The sequence below is a fragment of the Bos indicus genome, chromosome 17 (genome assembly GCF_029378745.1).
Source record: "Bos indicus isolate NIAB-ARS_2022 breed Sahiwal x Tharparkar chromosome 17, NIAB-ARS_B.indTharparkar_mat_pri_1.0, whole genome shotgun sequence".
NCBI lineage: Eukaryota > Metazoa > Chordata > Mammalia > Artiodactyla > Bovidae > Bos > Bos indicus.
Window position 1 is genome coordinate 34,904,967 of NC_091776.1, and position 26,870 is coordinate 34,931,836.

Consider the following 26,870-nt stretch of genomic DNA (forward strand, 5'->3'; position numbering starts at 1 on the left):
ATAGATTTTGTTTTTCAACTAGATATTTGCAAAAAAATAGACAGATTTTGATATATAGATTTTGTTTTTCAACTAGATATTTGCAAAAAAATAATGTTTACATTTAATTTGCTTATATGGTGTGATGAAGATTTCAGCCTATAAGATCCTGAAGAGGATGACCAAGGTGTTACACTACACTGTCAATATTAAACAGATCGTCAGAAAACAAACAAAAAATAGATATTACATAAGCATGATAATGCTAGATGGACAAATAATCATCTGATCAACTCAATGAAAATTAAGTTTAAAATTTCTCTTTTGCTATTCAGAGGCAGCATTCTCCAAAATGTATTTTGACTAACAGATTACTTAAAAAACAGGTTCTGGGGCTAGTTAAATTTAAGAAATTCTTGGTAAGTCAGATTAACTCTTTACTGTCAGACTTCTCAGAACTGTGTTTCTCATAACCTGCATTATAAATTACCACAAAGGGAATCAAGTAAAAAAGACATTTGTTGGACATTTAATTTTATGTCTGATTCTCCTCAATGTACCAGTCATTCCAGGTGAAATTCTTCTGCAGAATCTTAAAAGAGACAAAGTAAAATAGAAATAAATAAATAAGATACAAAGTAAAAGGAATATAATCAAGTCATGAAAACAGAGTTTTTCACAACATTATGGAAAAATGTAGAAAAGATTTTTGACAAATATAAGCAAAATTCTATTAATGATTAGATCCTTAAGTCATATATGATATATGAGCATCTCTTTTTAACTCATGAGGTTGTATAAATGCTCATGACTGCACAATCACTATACTTTTTTCTGGCAATCTATCAATAAACTAGCCTAGCTCCAGCCCACCATTTTGTAAATGTATAATTTCTATTCATAAGTCAGATTATGGATATTAACATGTGGTCAATACCAGTGACTCAGAAGCAAAAGTAAATGTCATTCATTTATTCATTGGCCTTTCATAGATTCCTTGGGAATTCACGTTTGGATACTGTTATTTGATAAGCCACTAAAAAGTAAACTGTCAATGCCTGAAAAGTGTTTGTTACCATATAACCATAAAAACAGAGACAGGAACCAGAGCCTAAAACAATAAGAAGCTGGATAATCCACAAAATCATAGATTTTCTTTAAAAACCCATCAGATCTGAGGTATAGAGAGATCTAAACAAACAAAATTTCACTTAATTCCACATTTGGGGTCCCTTCCCCACAAAAAGAGATGACCTGCTTCCATTTTTAACAGGAAGAAGAATAATCCTGCCAAAATGGGGAGTATGAATAAACCAGCTGAACTTTTACAGACTTTTAACAGCTGCTGATATCAAAGAGCAATTCCATACCCACCTGCCAGTTCTCTCCTACAGAGCTTACACCTAGTGTACAACCATCACACCCGAAAGGCAGAAGACAGAACAGAAGGGCCTCAGAGCCTTCTGAATCACCTAGGCCTTGCTGAGTGCAAAGCAGCTATCCACTGAAGTCTGGAAGCAGAACAGAGCTGAGAGCCCCCGAGAAGCACTGAGCCTTCACTAAATGAAAAGGAGGATGAAGAGAGATCTGAAAAGACAAGGTGGAGTTCAAGAGCAAAGTTAACTCCTGAACTACCCCAACAGTTAACAGCTGGGCCATTTTTGTCTCAGAAAAATGGAATATGGAAGACTACAACCCAAAAGAAGGCAGGAAAAGAGAAACAAAAGGACAAAGAACAAATGGGGTAAACAAATTCCAAGATGGCAAATTAAACCCAAACATTATCAATCAGTTCAGTCCAGTCGCTCAGTCGTGTCTGACTCTTTGCGACCCCATGAATTGCAGCACCCCAGGCCTCCCTGTCCACCAATTCCCGGAGCTCACTCAGACCCACGTCCATCGAGTCAGTGGTGCCATCTAGCCATCTCATCCTCTGTCGTCCCCTTTTCCTCCTGTCCCCAATCCCTCCCAGCATCAGAGTCTTTTCCAAGAAGTCAACTCTTCGTATGAGGTGGCCAAAGTACTGGAGTTTCAGCTTTAGCATCATTCCTTCCACCAAAGAAATCCCAGGGCTGATCTCCTTCAGAATGTGGACTGGTTGGATCTCCTTGCAGTCCAAGGGACTCAACATATCAATAATTAAATATAAAGGAACTAAATACTTCACTTTTTAAAGGTGAAAAAACTGTCAACAAGATAAAAGGCAAAACCCAACTATGTTGTTTACAAGAAAAGCACTTTAAATACAAAGATATGAGCGAATTGAAAATGTGGGAAAAACATAAGTTGCACACCCTATTAAGAATGCTGGTATGGCTATATTAGTATCTGATGTGGACTTCAAGGCAACTAGTGTAACTAGATATGAGCAAAGTTATTTCATAATCAGGAGAGATACCTCAAGGAAAAAAAACAGAACTGAAGCAAAAAATTGACAAATCAGTAAGTATATGGAATATAAGAATAACATTGTCAACTAACCTGATCTGACATTTTTCCCTTTTGAGATCAGGTAGGCTTCATTTACCTGAGACTTTATTCTCTTAACATCGTCATTTGAAAACTATGCTAAAAAAAAAAACAAAAAAACTGCCAGCACGGTAAGCGGCTTATTTGCCTAGCTGACTTGAACTGTTCATATCAGTTAACTCCAGCTTAGAAGTTCTTTCTCCAGAGTTACCATGATGTTTAAGTACTGTCAATGGCTCTTGTACTAAACTAGTACTGGTACTAGTTTAGTACCAGTACTTGTACTAAAGTAGTTTAGTACCAGTACTTGTACTAAAGTACTTGTACTAAACTAGTACTGGTACTTTTGTTTTTTAAGTCAAGATACAATTCATGTAAAGTATTCGTGGTTCCATGGTTTTTAATACAGTCACAAGGTTGTGCAGCCATCACCACAATCAGTTTTAGAACATCTTCATCCCACACCTCCTATGTTCCCAGTACCACCATCCCAACTCTAGGCCGCCACTAATCTGCCTCCTATCTCTATAGATGTGCCTATTCTGGAAATTTCATATAAATGTGGTCATACAATATGTGGTCTTTTGTGACTGACTTCCTTCACTTAGCATGTTTTCAAGTTTCACTCACGTTATGGCCATGCATCAGCACTTCATTCTTTTTTATTGCCAAATAACATTCCATTGAATTAGACCACATTTGATTTACTCACCCAGTTTGATAGACAGTTTCCAGTTTTTGGCTGTTATGAATAATGCTGCTACAAACATTCCTGTACAAGATTTTGTATAGACACATTTTCTTTTCTCTTGGACATATACTGAAAAGTCAATATGGTACCATGTTTAATCATTTGAGAAACTGTCACATTGTTTTTCAAAGCAACCATTTTACATTCTCACAAGAAATTAAGGGGTCCAGTTTCTCCACATCCAGGCCACTTTTTTTTGTAGTCCTGGGTTTTTGTTTTCCTATTATAGTTATTTTGATTGGGTATAGAGTGGTTATCTCTTAGTTTTCATTTGCATTTTTCTGATGCTGAATATCTTTTCATGTGTTTATTGGCTATTTGTGTATCTTTAGAGAAATGTCTATTCAGATCCTTGGCTCATTTTTAAAGACTTTCATGTTGAGTTGTATATGTTCTAGATTCAAGCCCTAATCAGATATCTGACTTGCAAATAAATATCTTCTTCCATGCTGTGGGTTGTCTTTTCACTTTCTTGATGTTATCCTTTGATGCATAAACATTTTTTAATTTTCATGAAATCCAACGTATTGATTTTGTTCTTTCATTGCTTGTCGTATTGGAGACACTATTGCCTAACCCAGGGTCATGAAGACTTATGCCTATGCTTTTCTCTTAAGTGTTTTAGTTTTACCTTGTATATTTAGGTTTTGATCCATTGTGAGCCAATTTTTATATGCTGTATAAAATACCAAGTGTATGCCATATTAAACATGACTGAAAATAACTGCATTTATGAGTAACAAGAGGAAGAGGAAGTATCTCAATTAAAAGAGATGTAAGAAGCATATCATCCAAAAGGGAACTATACTTTATCTGTCTCTATCCCATGCCAGGCACAGAGAAATACCTTGTGAACATCTGGTGAGTTGAAAGCATCTCACGCAAAAGAAAAATGGATCAAGGAACTCATTGCTGTAATGTCCTTGGTATTGTACATGAGTATTATACAGGTGCTATGAGATTACAGAAAATGACATATATTATCAGATGAAAAAATCCGAGAATCTTTCTAGGAGAGATGAGATTTGAGCTAAGGTTTGAAAGATATGTAGGAGATAATATCACAAACAAGGTACAGGGTAGGGAGATTAAAAGAAATGATATTCCAGGCAGATTGTCATTTCAGGACTGAGGCAGGAGACAGCCCCGAAGCCTAAACAGCCAAGTCTGAGACAGCTCGAGCAACAGGCATAATCCAGACTGAGAAACCTCGCAGGTCAAATAATCTAGTTTCTTCAACAATCAATCAATTACTATGGAGGAAAAAAAGATGGAAGGGGGATCTGAGACTAAAAAAGGCCTAAAGCTCATACTTTAAAAAGCAAAACTAAACTAGAATATTTAAGGATGCCTATCACTGTGATGAAACTACTAAGAAATTCAAAGTAATTAGAAATCTGTGTACTTTATTGGAGAGGCAGTAGACACAGAGAGGCGTCTGGGGTGGCTGGCAAAGTTCTGTTTTCTAACCTGAGTGGTGGTTATAAGAATGTTCACTTAGTAATAACCCATTAATATACGAATTTGTTTTATATGGTTTCCTGTATCTACATTATATTTTACATTTTGAAAGTTCTTAAAAATAATCTACAATAGAAAACCGTTCTTTCTAAATTGGACCTCTGAACCCTGATATAGCCCAGGTCTTTTCAGCATGCTGGAGACCACCAATCTATGTTCAGGTTTTGGATGCACAGAAGTCAACAGTTTTGATAAACGTAAGACTTCTCATGGCTTCCTAATGTTGATATTTAAGTCCAGTAAGAGATGAACTTGGAAAAAGTGTGTTATCCAAGCTTAAAATTCAACTTTTTTCCCCCTCTGCTGTAGCATAAAAACAAAAGCTGTAAAGCACCGAATTGAAGAACCTTATCATTAGGCAAGCTTCCCTGTGGCTCAGCTGGTAAAGAAACTGCCTGCAATGTGGGAGACCTGGATTTGATCCCTGGGTTGGGAAGATCCCCTGGAGAAGGGAAAGGCTACCCATTCCAGCATTCTGGCCTGGAGAATTCCATGGATCGTATAGTCCGAAAGAGTTGGACACAACTGAGTGACTTGCACACACTCACTTCACTAGTCATCACTTGGTCCCATCATAATACAGTTACGTCTTAAATCCCATCTACAATATCCATAAACAGTTGTCTACTTTTTACTTGACAGTCTTTAGCAAAGGAGAATTTACATGGTCTTTCTAAAATGATTTAGATAGGTAAGCAAAGAAACAGAAACTCTGATCACAGTAAGTAAACTACTCAAATGTTCAAGTGCTCAGACCATTAACATCTGACACATTTAGTTACGCAGTATAACCAAAAAGCCAGCCAAAGGATTATTTCAATGTGACACTATGGCTCAAAACATTTTGCAACTCCTTTTTTGGAATTTGTATCATTTTCCTTTGAATAGGCTCAAGGGATGATAAATCTTAAAATCATAAATACTAACTTGTTAGAGCGGACTTAGAGGTCATGCAGTGCACCCTGCTGCTGCTGCTGCTCCTGCTAAGTCGCTTCAGTCGTGTCCGACTCTGTATGACCCCATAGACGGCAGCCCACCAGACTCCCCCGTCCCTGGGATTCTCCAGGCAAGAGTACTGGAGTGGGGTGCCATCGCCTTCTCCAGCAGTGCACCCTGCTCATACATAAATAAGCTGACGTTTAGAGAAGTTTGTCCCTGGTAAAAGGATATGGTTTTTGGAAACATAAGTCAGTGTTTCCTAGAACAGGGAATACATTTATTCATTCAATAAACATTTGTTAGTAACAGCTATGTGCCAGGAACTGTGCAGAGCAATAGGAAACAAGTCTTTGACCTTAAGAAACATACAGTATTGTCAAGAAGAGAGATGGTACAGGTAACTAAACAAGGTCAGTACTGTAAGTTCCATGAGAGGAATTCACACAAGCTACCCAAGAGCACTCAGAAGGTACACCTAACCCAGCCTGGAGAGGAGAGGCTTCCTGAAGCAGTGACAACTGAATGGAGACCAACAGAATTAGCAGGAGTTACTCAGAAGAGAGTAGGGACAACAACAAAAGCATCCTGACAAAACTTGCAAAGGAGAAAGACGGCATGGCATAGCCACAAACGTCAGGTTCATGGATATGGCCAGCACAGTGAGGGTGCTGTGTGTGCTGTGGAAGAGGGTGTCACGGGACAGAGTGAGGCCGGAGGCTCTGAATACTGTGTTAAGGAATTTGAAAAAGGATGAAAGAATGAGTGCTTTGTATGAAATTGGATGGAGAGAACTTGATAAATATGTGAGAAATGAAGGAAACAAAAATAGATCTGAAAGGAATGGAGATAACGGAGGTAAGGACACAAGGAAAGAAAGAACTGTTCTCTTTGTTGAGGTGGGATATACAAAAGGAGAGGCAAGTTGGCAAGATGATCAGCTACGTTCCCTTAAAGTAATACTGGAAGTCTCTGGAAAATGCAGACACAGGCATCCAAAAGATAGTCAGCTTTATGAATATGGAGCTCAAAGAAGAAATCTGCTAGAATAAAGATCTGGTTAATCATAGCAAACAGTGGCTACCTTGGATGCACAGGCTGCTCCAAACCCACACAGGAAGACTAAAATGAGATCCAGAACAGTGTGTAGCAGGCATGAATTAAAGGCAAAGGACGGAATCCTGGGGAGCACCAACACTTACAGGAGGAGTACAGGGTGTAGAACCTGGAAGAGTGGTCAGTCCATGCCAGCCTTTGAGGGTATGTATTATACACGCATCTAATACCTACACCACACACACACCCACACACTCTCTCTCTCAGCCAGCCCGTGAGGGTATGTACTATACACATACCTAATCCCTACACCACCACCACACATATATGCATACAGAGATTTGGAAACTAAGAGACAAAACTGTTATTCTTTCCAAGTAGTATAATATTCTGCATTAAAATTAAGACTCTAAATGCAACATAATATTCTGGATTGGATCTGAAACAAAGAAAGGATGTTAGTGGGAAAAGTGGTGAAATCTAAATGAAGTCTGCAAATAGTAATGTACCAGTATCAGCTTTTTTTTTTTTTTTTTTTTTTGAGTAAAATGCCACACTTCTGTGTAAATTATGTAAGAAGTTAACTTCAGGGAAGGCTGGGTAAAGGCACAGGGGAACTTGTAAAACCTCTGCAACTCTTCAACAAATGTATCAGATCAGATCAGATCAGTCGCTCAGTCGTATCTGACTCTTTGCGACCCCGTGAATCGCAGCACGCCAGGCCTCCCTGTCCATCATCAACTGGAAAACTCAGCAGTGGCCACAGGACTGGAAAAGGTCAGTTTTCATTCCAATCCCAAAGAAAGGCGATGCCAAAGAATGCTCAAACTACCACACAATTGCACTCATCTCACACGCTAGTAAAGTCATGCTCAAAATTCTCCAAGCCAGGCTTCAGCAATACGTGAACTGTGAACTTCCTGATGTTCAAGCTGGTTTTAGAAAAGGCAGAGGAACCACAGATCAAATTGCCAACATCTGCTGGATCATGGAAAAAGCAAGAGAGTTCCAGAAAAACATCTATTTCTGCTTTATCGACTATGCCAAAGCCTTTGACTGTGTGGATCACAATCAACTGTGGAAAATTCTGAAAGAGATGGGAATACCAGACCACCTGATCTGCCTCTTGAGAAATTCGTATGCAGGTCAGGAATCAACAGTTAGAACTGGACACGGAACAACAGACTGGTTCCAAATAGGAAAAGGGAGTTTGTCAAGGCTGTATATCGTCACCCTGTTTATTTAAGTTATATGCAGAGTACATCATGAGAAACGCTGGACTGGAAGAAACACAAGCTGGAATCAAGATTGCCGGGAGAAATATCAATAACCTCAGATATGCAGATGACACCACCCTTATGGCAGAAAGTGAAGAGGAACTCAAAAGCCTCTTGATGAAATTTATAGTTTCACTATTCTCAAGGGAAGTAAACTAAAAGGTACTTACTGCAAAGAAGACACAGGCCTTATACAATTTCTCAACCTATTGTCCTGTGTTTAATATTTATTCATTCATTCAACAAAATGGTATCACACTTGCCTCATGTGTCAGAAACTGTTCTAGGAGCTAGAAATACAACAGGAACCAAGAACTACAAAGTGTCTGCCCTCACGTAGCTTACATTCTGGTGGCAAATGCATGGTGTTCTTTAGTTGGTCCAACATTAATGTTACTTCTCATTTAAATAATCTGAAGTCAAAGCAAAGTGAAATTTGTAATTTAGTACACAAAAATAATCAGAAAGCAGTTATCTAACACTATTTCAAGGATCACTATATAGGTCTACAGCTGACAGTACTCATATTCCTGACATCCTCCTCTTAGAGCACTGCACACATATTAATCCCTTCCTTACTCATTCAAAACCAACATTAATTTAAAACTTGATGATAAAGTGTGTTGCTGCTGCTAAGTCGCTTCAGTCATGTCCGACTGTGCGAACCCACAGATGGCAGCCCACGAGGCTCCCCTGTCCCTGGGACTCTCCAGGCAAGAATACTGGAGTGGGTTGCCATTTCCTTCTCCAATGCGTGAAAGTGAAGTCGCTCAGTCGTGTCCAACCCTAGCTTTACAATAAAATATTTTTCAGTCAATAAGTAACTGAGTTAGGTTCAGTTGTCTCCTTGGAACTGTAATTCATGAGTAACTAATAACTAAATTCCAAGGCATAACCCATTGGTTTATTTTATTACATCAAAAATCATCCAATTTAATGCTGAAGACCACACTAAAAACTTTCTAATGCACAGATAACTGACAAAGGAGTCCATGTAACAAGAGAAACACTTCTTGAAAATGAAAACCCTTAAATCTCCATATATGTCTGGAATACCAGAGGGTAGTAATCAGATAACAAAGATCAGCAACCTAAATTTATTCAATTATTCCTTTTTTGTGTGGACAAAACACAAATCTGACTAACGAGCTTCACACTGACTCTCATTAACCGTTCATTGATCATTTCCTTTTGTACATCATCCTGGGGCGGGAAGGGGGAACCCATACATCCCATTCTCTTCACAACTTAAGTTTATAAACAAGAACATTATTAGACACACAGTTCATTGAAATTTTTAGCAACTCTACAGTTTTCAAAGAAGGTTAAAATTAGCATAACAAAGAAAACTAGGAAGGAAGGGAAGGACCTTAGAAATCCACGACTTCTTTCATTGTTACTCAGGACATGGCTTTACGAGTCGATTAAATCTTTCTTTGTATCAAGTCTTATAGCTACAAAGTAGAAATCGTTTTCATTATGAGATTTAAGACTACCAATGATGACAAAATATATAAAATAGTTAAAGTGTAATATGTCTGAAACATCAAATTTGCCATTTATGTCTAAACCATATCATTTAATTCCTGCAATAAAAATTTTTAATGTACAGCTGATTTATGCCAAAGACAGGGCTGTTACAAGCAATTCCAACCCATAAAAACTTATAAAAATCAATTTCTTACAGTATCTACTGGATCTCCTATTTCACGTCCTAAAGTGGAAGTGTTTGAGCTACCTGAGCTACAGGTACGAGCAAATGTAACACAGGTCCAAACAGCTGCAGACATTAGATGATTCTAGATTCTTCTAATAACACAATGAATGGCAATGGTGGCTGTAGCCATGAAATTAAAAGAAATCTGCTCCTTGGAAGAAAAGCTATGACAAACCTAGAGAGTGTATTAAAAAACAGAGACATCACTTTTCTGACAGAGGTCTATATAGTCAAAGCTCTGGTTTTTCCAGTAGTCACATATGGATGTGAGAGCTGGACCATAAAGAAGGGTGAACATGGAAGAATTGATGCTTTTGTACTGTGGTGCTGGAGAAGACTCTTGAGAATCCCTTGGACTGCAAGATCAAACCAGTCAATCCTAAAGGATATCAACCCTGAATATTAGAAGTACTGATGCTGAAGCTCCAATACTTTGGCCACCTGATATGAAAAGCCAATTCACTGGCAAAGACCATGATGCTGGGAAACTCTGAGGGCAAGAGGTGAAGGGGGTGACAGAGGATAAGATGGTTGAATGGCAACACTGACTCAATGGACACAAGTTTGAGCAAACTCAGATAGTGAAGAACGGAAGCCTGGAGTGCTGCAGTTCATGGGGTTGCAGAGAGTCAGACACGACTTGGCAACTGAACAGCAATAATGGTGGTTCAGACGGCAAAGAATCTGCCCACAATGCCTAAGACCTGGGTCAGGAAGATCCCCTGGAGAAGGGAATGGCAACCCACTCCAATATTCTTGCCTGGAGAACTCCATGAACAGAGGAGTCTGATGACCTGCAGTGCATGAGGTAGCAAAGAGACAAGACCAAGCGACTAACACACACCATGGCTTTTACTTTGTTAGTGGCATCAGATAATGAAGTCAGACTGACAAGGAGGAAGAGGGAAAGACAATTTAGCACCTTGAGGCATTCCAGAAGCTCCAAGAGCAATACAGGGTTAATGCAGAGCTTCACAGTAGCAAAGATAACTACAAAGATGGAAAGAAAAGGAAAGAGTTCCCTCATCAGCAGACAATCACAAACTGACAGAGAAAATACCTTCCCTCACCCTTTCCATAGCTACTAGGGATGCCAGACAGTATGTGACTATTCTAGTGTCAGGAGAGGCTAGAAATGCTTGCCACCCAAGTCATTTCTTGGCCTGCTTTGTGGAGGTGTGTAATTCAGGAGGGAAAATTCTGACAGCCTTTGGCAGAAGCATTTTCTGGCAAGAACTGTTTCAGTTCTGACACCTCAGTAATCTGCAGTTGAGGACCCCACACTGTCTCCTGGCAGAGCAACCCAAGTCAGCACTGAGTACGCATGCATAATTACCAGCTTCCACCTACAAAAGTCATCTGCTCTATGTAAGTGTTAATGGCTATTTTCTTCCCAGAGGTCAACTATTGGAGAAATGTTTCTAAAAATAAGTTCGCCACAAAGTTATAGAAATGGAGAAGAGACTGGCAGTTGCCAGAGGTGGGCTTGGGGGACTGACTGTGGCTATAAAAGGGCAGCCTGAGGAATACCTGTGATGATGAAAATGTTCTGTGTCTTGGCTGGGTTGATGTCAACATCCTGGTGTGAAACTGTGAAAGGCACTGTAAGATGTTACAACTGGGGAAAACCAGGCAAAGGGGACACAGAATCTCTATGTTACTTCTTACTATTGTAAGTGAATCTAAAATTATCTCAAATTTTTTCATTTAAAAAATGTCAGCCAACTAATTCAAAATGTCATCTCATTTAATAATTAATATTTGACTATGTGCTTTAAGAGACAAAATTATTTGAGAAAGAAAAAAGCCAAGTAATGTAAAGAAGATAAACTCTAGATATTATTTTTACTATAACTTCCATTTCCTTAGTGAACAGAAATGGATAGAATTGAGAACCCATAGGTAAAACAGCCCATAAACCAAATAATCAGGCTCAAGTGTATACACGCTCTAGATAGTTTTCCATTCTACAACTCATGGCTCTCCATGATCTCAGTCCTATCTAGGCACATGGAATAAAACACAATACCATACAGTATAAAAAATCTGATGCAAAGTTTCAGTTAACATTACATTTTAATGATTTTACTCTAATAATCATGGGGAAATATGAAATTATTCCAAGACAAATCACTACTTGAAAATTCTTTTTGATGGCTTATTCTATTTTATCGAATTCTCAATTATACAGAGGCTCATTACATGGCCTATGGGCTATTCTGTCCCCATAGATTCTCAATTTTTTCCATTCTCTATTCACAGCGTCTCAGTATTTCCACTAGATGGTAAAGGAACAGAGGATAGAGGAAAGAAGAATGAAGTTCAAATATCACTTTTGCTACCTCTTTGTTGCCATATTTAAAAGGTAGATGGTGATGAACCTAGAGTCTCTTATACAAAGTCAGTCAGAAAGAGAAAAACATATATTAAAGCATACATGTGGAATCTAGAAAAATGGTACTGAGGAACCCACTAGAGACTGGATTTGTGGACACAGCAGGGGACGGCAAAGGTAGGATGAACGGAGAGAGCAGCATTGACATATACACACCATCGTGTAGCTAGTGCTAAGTTGCTGTATAACAAAGGGAGCCAAATTACAATTAAAATATAGATGGTGGAAGGTGGTTATGTAAAAAAAAAGACTGAAAAATTTTGTATGCATCAGATAGTGGAATGTTGTAGATCTTTACATTTTTCATCAGTAATAGAACACTAAAAACTGCCCTGGTGACCCCAGAACATGTGGGCCCTTCACATTTCTTCGTATTTCCTACAGTGTTTCCTGAATAAACAGGACACGCGTCGGCTCCTAGAGCAGGTATCTGTACCACTTATGAGGAGCCATCTTCCAGCAGCAGCCTTCCAAAGCTGGAGCAGGAAGCGCCAGGTTTCAGAATTGCTGCTGTGTTGTCTGAAGGGGCGGTGGCAGAAGGCCCCTGAGGAAGTCAACAGCCTAACGTGGGCCAAGCTGTTGCAAGTCAGACAGACCTTCAGTCAGGGGCAGCCTGCTAGAAGCTGAGAAATATTTTCACTGAAAAATAACAGTTGATGTTTCTAAATTTTCTTGAAAAATCTTTATCAGCTCCTTTGGTTTGTCTCAGAATAAATGGGGTTCAGCATTCGAGGACCACTGAAAACACTTGTACTAAAAGCAGGGCATCAAACTCAAAAGCTGGCAGGGACCGTGTGAGTAACAGACAAGAGGGAAGCAGCTTGGTGATAAGGCCAGGAGGAGAAGGGAATAGTGGGGACCATGATAAACCACAGGACATACACCCCAACTGATAGGCCAGCCACTACTCAGCACCAGCCAAGAGCGCACACGCACACAGGCAAACACATACACTTTGCTGAGGTCGCATTCTGGCTTATGGATCACCAATCAGAAATTCATTTCAAAGGTTTATTAACCTGGCCAGAGTTCCCTGAAATAAATCACAAGCAGATCAGATGAAGATAAACAGCAAAAATATACACTGCCTCCAGCCAGTATTTCTGCAACCAGTCCAACATACCCAAAAGATACAGCACCTACTGATTACAGCCTTTTCTTGGCAATTCTTTCTACCTTTTGGAAACGCTTCTAGGATGATTTGAGAGTGCCAAGGTCTCTCTCAAAGCTAAGTGCTCCATGGAGATAATGTGACCAGCCTGGCTAGTCATGCAGCTCCCCTAGGGATGAATGCCAATTAGCTGTTTGTGTTCCTGGCACTTCTTTCTGGATTGAGGAGTTCCTCAAAAATCTCACAATTCAGGCAGTTCCAGAACAGAAAACAGAGCAGCGAGTGTGTGCCTGGGAGAGGAGGAGCTTCAGGAGGAAAGGCAAGCAGGGGCACTGGGTGGAGAAGGGAAGTGGCCCGGCGTGTTCCAGCTCTTTAACTACACTCTCCCACACAGTCATTCTGTTTGACTGGTAAAATCATTAGGAAAACACCTTTCAAAGCAGACTGAAGACAAGAGAGTTTTATTTGACCCTCATGAAAATAGCCCAGGCAGCACGTCTCTCAGTCAATGACGAGCGTTACTGCGGCCTCCACTTTGGAAAACCCTGACTGCAGCCAAGAGCTCAAGGCCCATCCCCAGAACTTCTGAGGAGGCCCTCCCAAGGACAGCTCCCCCTGCAGCCCCTGCATGACACGCCGGGCAGACTCAGGAGGAAGCTGGAAACAGCTCCTTGGCCTCTAAGTCTCCAGGAAGAAATAGGGCCCCTTCTTCGGCTGTGATGAGAAGTTAAAGGAATAAAACAGGATCACAGTGAAGAAGAGCATGGCTCCACCCCAAAGAATGCAGCTGCCTTGAAGTCCAAGTTAATAAAGTTAAGTGGACTACTCTGGAGTTAAGTTCTTTAAAATAGTGTATTTGAAACTGTGGTTGAAAGCTGGTGGAATGGGAGAGATTCTTCAAAACGCTGGCCATTTCCTTACACAGAATCTCAATTACTGAGGTTAAAAACTATCACTGATTTCACAAAAAATATGATACCTTTGAAATAAAAATAAACTATCAAAATAATGTCAGGGATTAACTGAATATGTTTGTTCAATTCCTTAGGTTCATGCCTTTCTGTGTTTATCACTTTATAATGTTGTTCCCTCATATGAACAGGAAGTTATTCTTTCAATATCCTGTTTTTTAAATGTTATATGATTCAAAAAGCTTATAGGTCTAAAAAAGAAAAAGTGTAATAGGTCTCTCTTCCCACATTCCTGACACATTTTCTATGCCCATCTACAGAAGACATGGGCGCTCTCATCATGCAGCGTAACTAGCTAAGCCGCACTCACCCCAGCCTCAGTTAGCGTCCAGAGCACACGCACTGAGTAAGTACTTAACTAACAAACGTCTGCTTTCAGTGGTGAACATAATTTACAGAACTGCCTCCTGGATCTCTGTCCATTTAATGTAAGAGAACTACATCCTTTCCTTATACTTTGTGGATATTGTCCATTTTAGTTTATAAAAAGTCTGACTGAGTTCTTATATTTTTCCTCCACACATTCACGAGGCACTCCGTGTGGGCCAAGCACCACGTCAGAACATACAGCTGGCACCACTGATAACAATACAACAGACTATCGCATGTAAAACCCAACTGAGCCAGGAGCAGGGCGATGAAGAACGAGACAGTTCAAGATTTTTTAAACTTAAGGCATTCCATTAAAACGGAACTAATTTCCAACGCCCTGAAATACCTAGTTTCCTCCTTTAATTCTCACCTAATTCTCAAAAACACAAACAGCAACAGTAAAATCCCTTCCACTTCACATTTTACTTTCAGGATTTTTGCTCTGCCTCCTCATCACCTCCTCTATTCCCCTCTGTGTTCAAAGATATTTATAATGTAGATGGACTTAAACTCATTAAGTATCTTCCGTCCTCATTCTCTGATTCTGAAGGGTGGATGATACACAACAGTGGAAGAGAAGAGTTGTACAAATGGAGTAGGGTCTGATAAATAAGGGCACTGGAAAAACAAGCAGGTTTGATGCAGTAAGATCAACAAATATACTGCAGGTTCTTGAAAAGAAAGGCATCAAACTGAAAATGGTGTTTAAAGAAAACCTATCTGAAAGGTTACTGCAGTTGTTCACATGCAAGACAATAAGGATGTGGACTTCAACGGTGGCATGAGGGTGGAGAACAAAGGAATAAATGCCAAGGTTTCATGAAATCTAGATTTTGGTTAAAAATAAACAAAAAGGTGAGGGGGGAGTTGTGTTTAGGTTTTTAACTTGGGAGAAAACTGATGGAATAATCGGGAGGAAAGCTGACAAAATGAGGCTACCTTTTATGATCCAGCACCAGCTCCATGCTCATCAATGAGAACAACAAATTGCCTATATTCAATTGGAAGTGAATTAGCTATGTTCAAACTAAGAGTGATGTCCAAATGAAGATGTTTTCCAGACAGTATGGGTTTGGAAACTGGATGTGGTAGAGACTTATTTTGGTGGCTGCAATGAACCACACCTCTTGATAGTCATACCTTGTGTAGTCCGTCCCTCCCATATTGACTCTAGTCTTCGGCCAGGCTGACTGAGTTTAGTCAATGGGACGTTAGCAAACATGATGTAAACAGTGCTTACAGGCTGGAGCTTTGCTCTTGCGATCCAACCTCGGTGTAAAGAAGCCCAAGGTAGTCTCATGGAGAGACCAAGTGAAGAAAGATCACTGGGGCCCCAGTTTCCCTGCCAAGGACCAGACACGTACGTAAAGCCGTTTCAGGTGTTCCCGCTCCAGCCACCGTCTGACTGCAGCTGCACGACAAATTTCAAACTGTGCTAGAAGAAGAACCATCCAGCTGAACTACAGTCGACACACAGAATCGTGAGAAACAAGAAAGTGGTAATTTTAGGCCATTAACTTTTGAGACATTTGTTACCCAGCAGTAGGTATCTCAAGCCCTGGAAGATAGATGAGATGTAAGTTTATAAAGGGGAGCTTTAGGAACAACAAACAATAGTCACAGCTGACATCCAGTAAGGGCTCACTATCTGACGTATTCACACAAAATAAACACTGCAGCTATCATTAGCTAGCATCCCCACTTGGCAGATGAGGAAACTGGTTCTTAAAGAAGTTACTTCCCCAAGATCACACAACTAGAAAGGCACAGCTGACCTAAACCCAGGTCTACCTGTTACCTGTACAAACGTGAAAGAGGAGAATGACCTTAACAGAGGACTGCCGGGGGCAGGACTAGGGCAGAAATAACGAACGACTTGCTTATGGTTTTGCATTTTTTCTCTAACTTCAAGAAAAGCTGTCCAAAACACATTCTAGTGAGGCGATGTGTCTAGGGCGGGAATGATGAAGTTGAGCCCCTGTTTAGAAGGCCAGCTCCTGCCTGTTACTCTCCCTCTGTACTGAACTCTGGTGATGGCAGCGTCTCCTGCAGCTACAGGCAGAGCCACTCGTGGTCTTCAGTCTTCTGCTTTAGGAGCGTCACTGTCTGGCCATCTTCGGGGACAGGCCTGGCATGAAGTGCCCTCTTGTCTCGGCTTGTGGTCTTTCCTTTGGCCATGCTTATTTCTGATGACATTATCAGCCCTTTCCCCAAACTGACTCTTTGAACCTCCAACAGAATCTAAGTCAAAAATCCTCAGAGCCTGGACCTTGGAAATCATCTAGTGAGGACTTTTCAGTTCAAGATAAGGAGGCAGAGTCCCAGGTTGGTGGACTGCTTGAGCTAAGGACCCAGGGTTAAAGGTCAGCAGTCCCAATCCTCCTCTCTTGGATGGCTGCTGAGTGGCACTAACCTGAAAAGCAAGTCATTTTCTCGCTTGCCATTCTTCAAAGAACAGCTGATTGAAATAATGCTGAAATTGTGCCTTGTTTCAAACAGAGAATTGTGTGAGGATGGAGAGAGTGGTGGGGGAAGCAGCAAATAGAGAAAAAGACCAAGAAGTAGGTGGCTCAGTTGGTAAAGAGTCTGCCCGCAATGCGGGAGACCCAGGTTCAATCCCTGGGTTGGGAAGATCCACTGGAGAAGGGAGTGGCAACCCACTCCAGTAATCGTGCCTGGCGAATCCCATGGACAGAGGAGCCTGATGGATTACAGTCCATGGGGTCACAAAGAGTCGGACATGACTGAGTGATGAACACTTTCACTTTCAAGGGAATTTATCTTCCCAAAGAAAGCCTTATACTGTGTCTTCTTATTCCTTATAATAAAATGACAAAGAGTTAGTTACTATAGCTTACAAAGTTTTTAAAAAGTCACAAAAGTACACAAATAGCAAAGCATATAGCATCTGGCTCTAGTATTCACACTTGGGTCCCAAGAAAAGAGCCTAAAATCAAAATCACTGAATGTATTTCCCTCCTCTTGCCATGAAAAGTCAGCATTTTGTTTTCCTTTGCTGCTTTCTCCTTCCCAGATTTGGAACCACTCTCTGAAGTGAATGCCAAGAACCCCGGACAACTAATTACTCAGGAGGCTGAATATGAAAGTCTGTTTCAGGCTAAATCTTCTCTTGCGTATTCTTGGGTGTGTGTTTGTTTTTTCCTCTTTCTTCCTTTCCCTCTGTACTTTCTACCTCCCTTACCCTGTCTGCTCCCCTGATTTACTTTATCTTTTCTGCTTCCTCCAGAAAATATATGAGGGCTATGAAAAAGAGAAAAAAAAAAATTAGGCATCTATAAAGATACCCATCATTGTCTCAGCATTATTTTTAGAGGAATAAGTACAGGCTTTAGGCACAGAAAGGTGATTCTTCTTGAGATGCTCCAAACTGAAACCTCTTTATCTCAGGCTTGAAAGAGTCACCCTCCCAAGGAAGCTGTTCCAAGTGTGTGTTCCGTTGACTTCTCAGCCCCATGGACTGTGGCCCCCTGGGCTCCTCTGTCCACGGGATTCTCCAGCCAAGAATACTGGAGCAGGTTGCGTTTCCTCCTCCAGAGGGTCTTCACAACCCAGGAATCAAACCCGCATCTCCTGTGTCTCCTGTGCTGCAGGCTCATTCTTTACTGCAGAGGCCAGATTTTTCCAAAACCAGACACAAAATTACATCTCACTTTGCTCAACTCATACCTTTTACCTTTTTTAAATCTTTTTCTCCCCCAAGACTTTCTGACGTAGTCTACTTTCTGTGTCTCTGGGAAAGATGACTTTCCCATGAAGAAAGGAATATTCAGAATCTAGGCTTCTTCTTCCAGCTGGACAATACAAGGGATCAAACTCCTGATATGCATTTTTTTTAGGTTCATGGAAAGAACTGTTAAACTAGGAAGGCGCTTTGCAGATTACCTGTCCCAACACCAATGTTTTTAAAAATAGGAAACAGTCGCCTTGACCAAAAGATGTTTTGCTTACTCCACCCAGACCTTTCCCCTTGCAACACTAAGGGCTGCTGGTCATCACAGGTCATTGCAACACCACTGGGAGCTAAGCACACGGGTCCAGCCAGTTCTTCCAAATTGCCATTTTCCACTAGGATCGGGCTGCTGCCGCCGCCAAGTCGCTTCAGTCATGTCCGACTCTGTGTGACCCCATAGACTGCAGCCCACCAGGCTCCTCTGTCTCTGGAATTCTCCAGGCGAGAACACTGGAGTGGGCTGCCATTTCCTTCTCCAATGCATGAAATTGAAAAGTGAAGGTGAAGTCACTCAGTCGTGTCTGACTCTTCGAGACCCCATGGACTGCAGCCTACCAGGCTCCTCCGTCCATGGGATTTCCCAGGGAAGAGTACTGGAGTGGGCTGCTCCCCTCTTAATATATGCAGCTTTTTTCTGGCTTCCTGCAACGCGGCATCTACAATATTAATTTCCAACCACCATTCTCAAGGCTTTCCTCCTTGTCGGGGCTATCCACTGATGGTCACTATCACTCACTAAAGATTTTGGAATTTGGCACCCTGCATCTCCTGCCATCACCTAGAAAGACTGCCCCTTTCATGTAAAAGACCCACCAAAAACCTAGCCTCCAAGATCCTTGGCTTAACGACTCTAGGAACCTGCATTCACCACCTTTATGGCCACGCCATCATCTGAGAGCAGCTTCACCTAAAACTGTGATGTGGTATAACCTTATATGCTTTGGCTGGTTTTTTAGCCTCACTAATGTAACTGACTCTGATGCTACCATTTATCTACCCATCCGTAGCCTCCGGGGCTGGCCTTATCACTTTGAACTCTGTGGGTCATCTCTCAGGTCTGCTTTTCCCTTCTAGCACTTCTAAAACCTAAGCAGGTCTGCTTTTCCCTTCTAGCACTTCTAAAACCTAAGCGCCAATTTTTGGACCAATATAGCCATCCGGTTTCTCCACTTCTGCACTCGCACTGTTGAACATACACAGTGGAAGTGGACCCATTAGTGACACAACCATCCAGACTGGTGTTATCAGGAATGTGGGTCTCCAGCCTGAAGTGAGCCGCCAGCAGCCGCGGGCACAGCTCGCGCCTCTGTCCTCTCACACCATCTACAGCAGCCACAAAGCTTATAGCACGCTCTATAGGCCGCAGCCCACAGCCACACCTCTTCTTCCAGAGACAGCACTGCCTCCTGCTTCAAAGAAAAAAACTATTGCAGACATAGTGTCCTTCAGTGTTCCCATTTTCCTAAAAATGAATTCACTCTCACACTGTGCTGGCCAAGTACGCTCATCATTTAGCGGAACACGTTTGTCTATTTTTTTTTTTTTTTAACAGCAACTAAGGCACCAAAGAGGGTTTGTCATTTTGCTACAAAATGGACACAATGAAATCTCTGTATCTGGTGGTACTGCCTGGCATGGCCTTTTAGCTTCTCAGTGGGGAGGCACTTGCCCCTGAGGATATAAACCAGGAGAGTCGGTCAAGGAGACCCAACAGTCCCAGGTGCGGTGAGGGAGACCCGCAGTAAAGGGAAAAGCCCTGCTCTGGGCCCAACACCTCGCCACACTCCCTCACGCCCTTGCTCTCTCCCAGCAGCACCACTCATGTATACCGAGGAGCAGAACAGCATCTGATCCCCCCTTCCTTTACTTCTGTGCCGGTTGGATTTCTCATGAGGCTTAGACTACAACAGGAGAACCTCTAGTTATGCTGATACCCCTGCTTCTAGTCAATGCTAATTTTCCTTAATTAAGAGTAAGAGGATGATGTATGAAAGACATTTCCAATCACAGACTAAAATACGATATAAAAAAAAGAAAAACCAGCACCTGTTTTATGCAATCAGACTGCAGCCTCAACTCCTCTCTGCTGTCTGGTCCTCAGAAACCAGCACCTGAGGCCCAGTTCACTTCTGTAATGATGGCTGAGCAGGGGGCCTTTGGAGCAGATGGCAGCTGACAGAGACCAGGACAGTAGCCATCCTACCGATGACCACAGGCGACAGCAGCCCCAGACGTCTCCACGTGGAAGTACTGCTCTGATCTTGTAGGGGATCCTTTTTGTTTAATAATATCCTTTCTTCTGGAATAGGGTCATTATTCTTGTTTTCAGAAATCCTAAGGAAGCGAGACTAACCCATATATGTTGGGGAAAGGAAAAGAGAACCAGAAGAAAAAAGCTAATGAAAAACAGTACAGAGATTCCTCAGAAAATTAAAAATAAAACTATCATATAATTCAATGATCCCACCTGTGGGTATTTACACAAAGAAAACAAAATCACTGACTCAAAGACAAAATCTGCACCCACGGTCACTGCAGCATCACTTACAACAGTCAAGACATGGAAACAACTTCAGTGTCCACCACTGATGCATGAACGAATAAAGACATGTGAAACACACACATGCACGACCACATACAGAGGAATATTATTCAGCCATTAAAAAAGAAGGAGATCTTGCCATGTTTGACAGCAGGGATGGATCTTAAGGGCATTATGCAAAGTGAAGTAAGTCCAACAGACAAAAATAGGTAATGAATATTATTTTCATGTAGAATCTTAAAAAAAACAACTCATAGATACAGAGAACAGATTGATGGACTGATTGCCAGGGGCAAGAAGCTGGGAATGTGGACAAAATGGATAAAGGTAATGTACAAATTTCAAATTAGAAAGCAGTCCTGGGGGTGTAATGTACAGCACGGTGTCTACAGTTAACAAAACTGTGTTGTGTAACTGGAAGCTGCTAGAAGGGTAGATCTTTGATTTTTTCTTTTTCAAACTATTTCTCTTTCTTGAGAAATTCTAAGAGAAATCATTTTAAAAAAAAATCCAAATGGTAATATTGTTAAAAATAAAAGCTTTCAACACTGAAGAGATTTGTGTTTGATTTTTTACTTTCTGAAATTTGCTTCTCCTAATAATGGTAAGAACTCACTATGATATAAACATGGATGGTCTGTCTGGCTTCTTAGTATCTGTTATTTGTGTGCTGCCAGTCTTTTTACCTATAAACTCCACCTTTGAAACGTGTTTGTTCTCTTAGCTCTTGATAAACACATACCTACATTTCAGGGTTGGAAAGAACCACCTCCTATTTACAGATGAGAATTCTGAGACATAGAAGTTTCATGACTTGCCAAAACTATGCCCGTTTTTAGGGACAAGAATTTAAGTCCAACACTCTACAGCACTGTTCTCACCCCCAAGGATTCTGTACTCCTAACAACATTTACTACTGTAGGAGAGAACACTGGATGATAAAATCAAGGCTCAGAAAGGTTGAACTTTCAGCCAGCTGGTGCTAGGGTTAAAAGCATTTTGTTGTTCAGTCATGAAGTCATGCCCAACTCTTTCGTGACCCCATGGACTGTAGCCCACAGGCTCCTCTGTCCATGGGATTTCCCAGGCAAGAATAACTGGAGTGGGTTGCCATTTCCCTCTCCAGGGAAAGGGTAAATCTTAAAAGTTCACATCATAAAAAAAAAAAAAAAAAATCTGTAAGAGAGATGACAGATGTTAACTAAACTTACTTTTGTGATCATGTTGCAATATGTACATATAACAATGATTTGATATATTACTAAAACTAATACAGTGCTATATGTCAATTTTATCTCAATTTATAGGAGAAAGAGGAAAGGGAGGAGGCAGCAGAGGATGGGGAGAAGGAGAAAGAACCTAGCCTCCACGTCCCCTAGCAGGTACCAGTCATGGAAGGTGGAGTCTCCTTGGGCTCTCAGTGGGGACCAAAGCAAAACCAAACAACCTTGGCATTGACAGGAGGCCAGTATATGCCTCTCTCAGGAACCATCTGCCCCCACGTCCTTGGGATATCGCTGTGAATAAGGGGGCGCTGTCAAAGCCAAAGTTGAAAACTTAGGCCAGTCCAGGATTTATGCCAACAAAGGCCCTGTGATTGTTAATCTCACTGTCGACTTGCCTGGGCCATGGAGCCCAGATATTTGGTCACACATCATTCTGGATATTTCTGTGGGGGTGTTTTTGGATGAGGTTTATATTTAAACTTATGGATTTTGAGTAAATTGGATTGTCCTCCACGTGGGTGGCCTCATCCAATCTCCTGAAGGTCTGTCAGAACAAAGACTGACCTTCCCTGAGTAAGAAGGAATTCTGTCAGCAGATAGTCTTTTGAACTTGAACTGCAACATCTGCCTCTTCACTGGGTCTCATAATCACAGGAATCAGTTTCTTACATCTCTCCTTCCCTCTCCCACAGGTATCTCCTAATGGTTCAGTTTCTCCGCAGAACCCTAATACGGCACAGTCTTCCTACAAACTGAGCTGCCAGGTCATCAGGAGACGAGCACCTGTTTAGTTGTTGCCCTCGCAGCACCTTCACTAGCAGGGCTGGCCTCAGTGATGAGACTCCAGAGTCAGACTGGCCTTTGGTGAGCGCTGCTGCTCGTATATCAACCCGTGCACAGGGCCAGTCCAGACTCCACCTGTGCCCGTCTCCTCCCTTCCTAGAGTCTCTGCTTCCGTGAACCTTACTCCACCCCTCTGTGATCTGATCCAGTCCCTTCATGTCTTTCCCAGGCCACTGTTCCACCAGTACAGGACCGTCCCAAAGAACATGGTTATGATTCACCTTAGAAGAGTAAAATATATTAGGCAGAACTGTGGTGAATGCTACTTAGAAAGTATAGTGAATTAGATATAATGTTTGACTTTCAAAAACAGCATCATTTCCCAAAGCAAAGCAAAACATTTACACTCATAAGGACCAAAGCCACGCATTTGAGTGGGACTTAAGAGAAAATAAGCCAAGGAATAGATGAAGGAGTGAGAAGTAGGTTTCTTCTAATGAGCAAGCACAGGCCTGAGCACTGATCTCCAACAGTCAGTCAGTCGGTGTGCCGTGTCCATCCGTGTGACCAATGGCCAAAGACCACCTCCACACACAGCTCCACCCTCCCAAGACAGGAACCTACTGGTTACTATCTCATCGCTCTCTGCACCCCAACATCTGCCTCCTCTCCCTCACCCCCACTCATCTTTCTTAGAAATTTTTATATAAATATGGATATATAATTGTTAACATTTTCCAAATACACAGATAAAGAAGTTAAGGCTCCCCTTCACTTCTTCTCAATCCTAGCTCCCTTTCTGAAGTTACAAGCACGAGGTAGCAGTTTGGTACATATCCTTTTCAGATCTCAGCCTACATATTTACTCTGTAAGTAGATAGTACTTTTTGTATATTTATACTTGGGGTAATATTTTTAGTGTTATTTCAATAATTTCCTTTTTTCTGTTGATAAAATGGAGACCTTTCCATTCCAGTGCATTTATATCGTTTACGATATGCCAGGCAATGGTGTAAGAGAATTGCATTTCTCAGCTGGACTACTGCAATAATTCCCTAAGGTTCCTCCCTACTCCCAGCCTTATACTCTTCAGTGTATCCCACATGCATGTCTGAGTGATTTTACAGAAGCCCAAACCTGATACTCTTACTCTCCTGATTAAAATCTTTCACTGACTTCCCACTGCCTTGAGGATCAAGACCAAAGTGTTAGTATGGCTTACAAAGCCCATCAGAATCCAGGCTCTTCCACGTATCAGGACAAAACTATAATTCAAAAAGATTCGTGCACTCCTATGTTCATAGCAGCACTATTTACAATAGCCAAGAGATAGAAGCAACATAATGCCCACTGTCAGATGAATGAATAAAGAAGATGTAATCTATACAGGTACATATATATATATATATATATACACACACACAAATTTACATAAAATGGAATATTATTCAGCCACAAAAAAGTGAAATAATGCCATTTGCAGCTACACGGATGGATCTAGAGATCATTAGACTAAGAGAAGTGAGAAAAGGACAAATACCACATGACACCTCTTATATGAGGAGTCTAAAATAAGACAGAAGTGAACTTACCAATGAAACAGACTCACGGACACACAGAACAGACATGTGGTTGCCAAGAGGAGGGGAGTGCAGGGAAGGCTGGATTGGGAGTTTGAGACTAGCAGATGCAAACTATTATGTATAGAATGGATAAAAGCAGCAGCAGCAGCAGCATATAGCACAGGGAACTATACCCAATATTTTTTAATAACTTATAAGGGAAAAGAATCTGAAAAGAAATAGATACATGAATGTATAACTGAATCACTTTGCTGTACACCAGAAACTAATACAACACTGTAAATCAACCATACTTCAATTAAAAAAAAAAAAAAGAATCTGGGCCCTTTCCTGTGTGGCAGACCTTACCTCTTGCCCTAACCCTACACCCCAGCCATGGCAACATATTTGCAGACCCCAAAGCATACCAAAGCCGGTGCTGCTGCTTGTCCTTCATGCCCTTCTTTGCTTTCTAAGAAAAATTAGTTGAGTTGCAAAACACATATGTAATAACCAAATGAATTCTCCTGCTGCATGGGGATATTAGCCACATTACTGTTAAAAATGGTGTGGCTAATCTAGCAGAAATTTGTTTAGAATAAGTTAGAATAAAGTTTCTAACTTTGTTTAGAGTATGAACCTAAAGCATCACTTTCTGGTGGTGATTAGAGAGTCAGCTGCTTGGCAAACATCTACTTGCCTCCCAACACCCAATGGAGCAGTCGCTCCTGTCTGAAGCCTTTTTCCGACTTTGCTGTGAGAATCACTGTCCTCCTTGACATGATCTCACCCGTCCCCCAGGACACAGCACAAGCAAAGCAGCCATAACATTTTGGTGTCAATGCTGACTTACATCTTTCTCATCCTGTCAGACAATACACAGCTTAAGGAGCAGAAGCCTACCTTTTTTTTTTAATCAAAGTATAACTGATGTACAATATTGTGTTAGTTTCAAGTGTTAGGTGCCTATCTTATTTGACTTTTAATCTCCAGCAGCCAATGCTATATAGGACTTTATAGTAGACATTTTGTGGTTAAAATAAGAAATCAATAAAATTTTTTATTGACGTATGTAACCTGTCTGGCCCCAAATAATATTTAAGATGAGTTACAAAGATACAGACAATATACCAAGACAAAAAAACAAACTTTAAAAATGGTTTTAAATAAGGCAAATAGGAAATAAGGGTTAAAAATTTGTGAAGCCAGGATTGAGATTATCATACTTGCTAGAAGTGGACCACATATTAGGCTTTCTAGAAGCCAGTTGCAATAACAAGCTTCCCAGAGTCCATAAGGTTAAAATAAACTGGCTGCCAAGGAGAAGCATGAGCTAGTCCCGACAGTTACCACAGAGAAATTTCCCTCAGGAGGCCTCAGAGTGGACACTATGTAATGAGATCAACAGCAGCTTGAAATATTTCTTAGAATTAACACAGACACCAGTTTTGCAAAGATGTTACTCCCAAGCATCATTCACCATAAACTACAGACTCAAATCAACACATTCAAATCGGCTCTTCCTGACAGCTGGGTTAGTGAGAAGATACACCTTAGTTAGCAGCAGCAGTGTCCCTGACGTATTTTGGGCCATGGACAACTTTTTGAGAATCTGATAAAGTGCTGTGTATTCTCCCCTCAGAAACAACACCTTGATATAATATTTTATATATATTTTCAAGGAATTATGGAAACCTGGAGCTTGTTCATGGACTGTCCAGGTTAAAATACCCAACCTGGAAGGAAGATGTACTGTATCTCTTTGAGTCAGGCTGAATTATAAAGAACCACATATATTAACTGTCAGCCACGGTGAGCATTAGGCTTCTTCCAGAAAACAGAGGTACCTAGTAGGAACACCCTCTCACTGCTGGAGGTGAGGGCATGCGCAAGGCCAAGAGTCTCCAGAATCCTATACACAAAAGCTCTACAGTTCAACATCATTAAGTACAGCCCAAAATAACAAGTCTGGAAAAGATTCAACAGAGGTATAACCAAACAGGTATCTCAACTGGTGTTTTTTTCCTAATCTCATTAAAACACTTGAAGACTATCTACTTCTTGAGTAATGTAGCTTCCTGCAACGCCTTTCAAGAAAAATTCGTTGAGCTGCAAAATATCATGTAAATCACTAAAAATTCTCCTGCTGTATGAGGATGTGAGCAATACTGCCAATAGCTGGGTGAAGGGTCTAGCAAAAAGCTTTGAATTAAAATGAGAATCTAAAGCTTCACTTCAGGGTGGTAATTAGGAAACAGAGTCAGCTGTCTATTAAGAATACTTTCAGATCATGATAATAAATCCATATCACCAATTTTATCTTTAATTCTTTACCTTTTGGAGGGAGAGCATACTTCCAGTTCATTAAAGGTGATACAGTCCTTGGGTCCTGGCCTTAGAAGCCCAAATATGAAAAAACTCTACTCTCCCAAAGAAAATGTACTTCTTTTG

At 41.0% G+C, this 26,870-nt stretch overlaps 2 protein-coding genes across 3 annotated transcripts in view; one reads left to right on the top strand and one right to left on the bottom strand.

The window, feature by feature from the left end:
• The window catches only part of NUDT6 (nudix hydrolase 6), a 78,247-nt gene extending 74,597 nt beyond the window's left edge, over nucleotides 1-3,650 (top strand). For both annotated transcript variants that reach the window (XM_070770151.1, XM_019977384.2), the window contains exon 10: nucleotides 1,253-3,650. The gene's annotated coding sequence lies outside the window, so the exon portion shown is untranslated. The remainder of the gene's footprint in view (nucleotides 1-1,252) is intronic.
• FGF2 (fibroblast growth factor 2) overlaps nucleotides 1-26,870 on the bottom strand; it is a 59,617-nt gene that overhangs the window by 20,574 nt on the left and 12,173 nt on the right. The window lies entirely within an intron of this gene.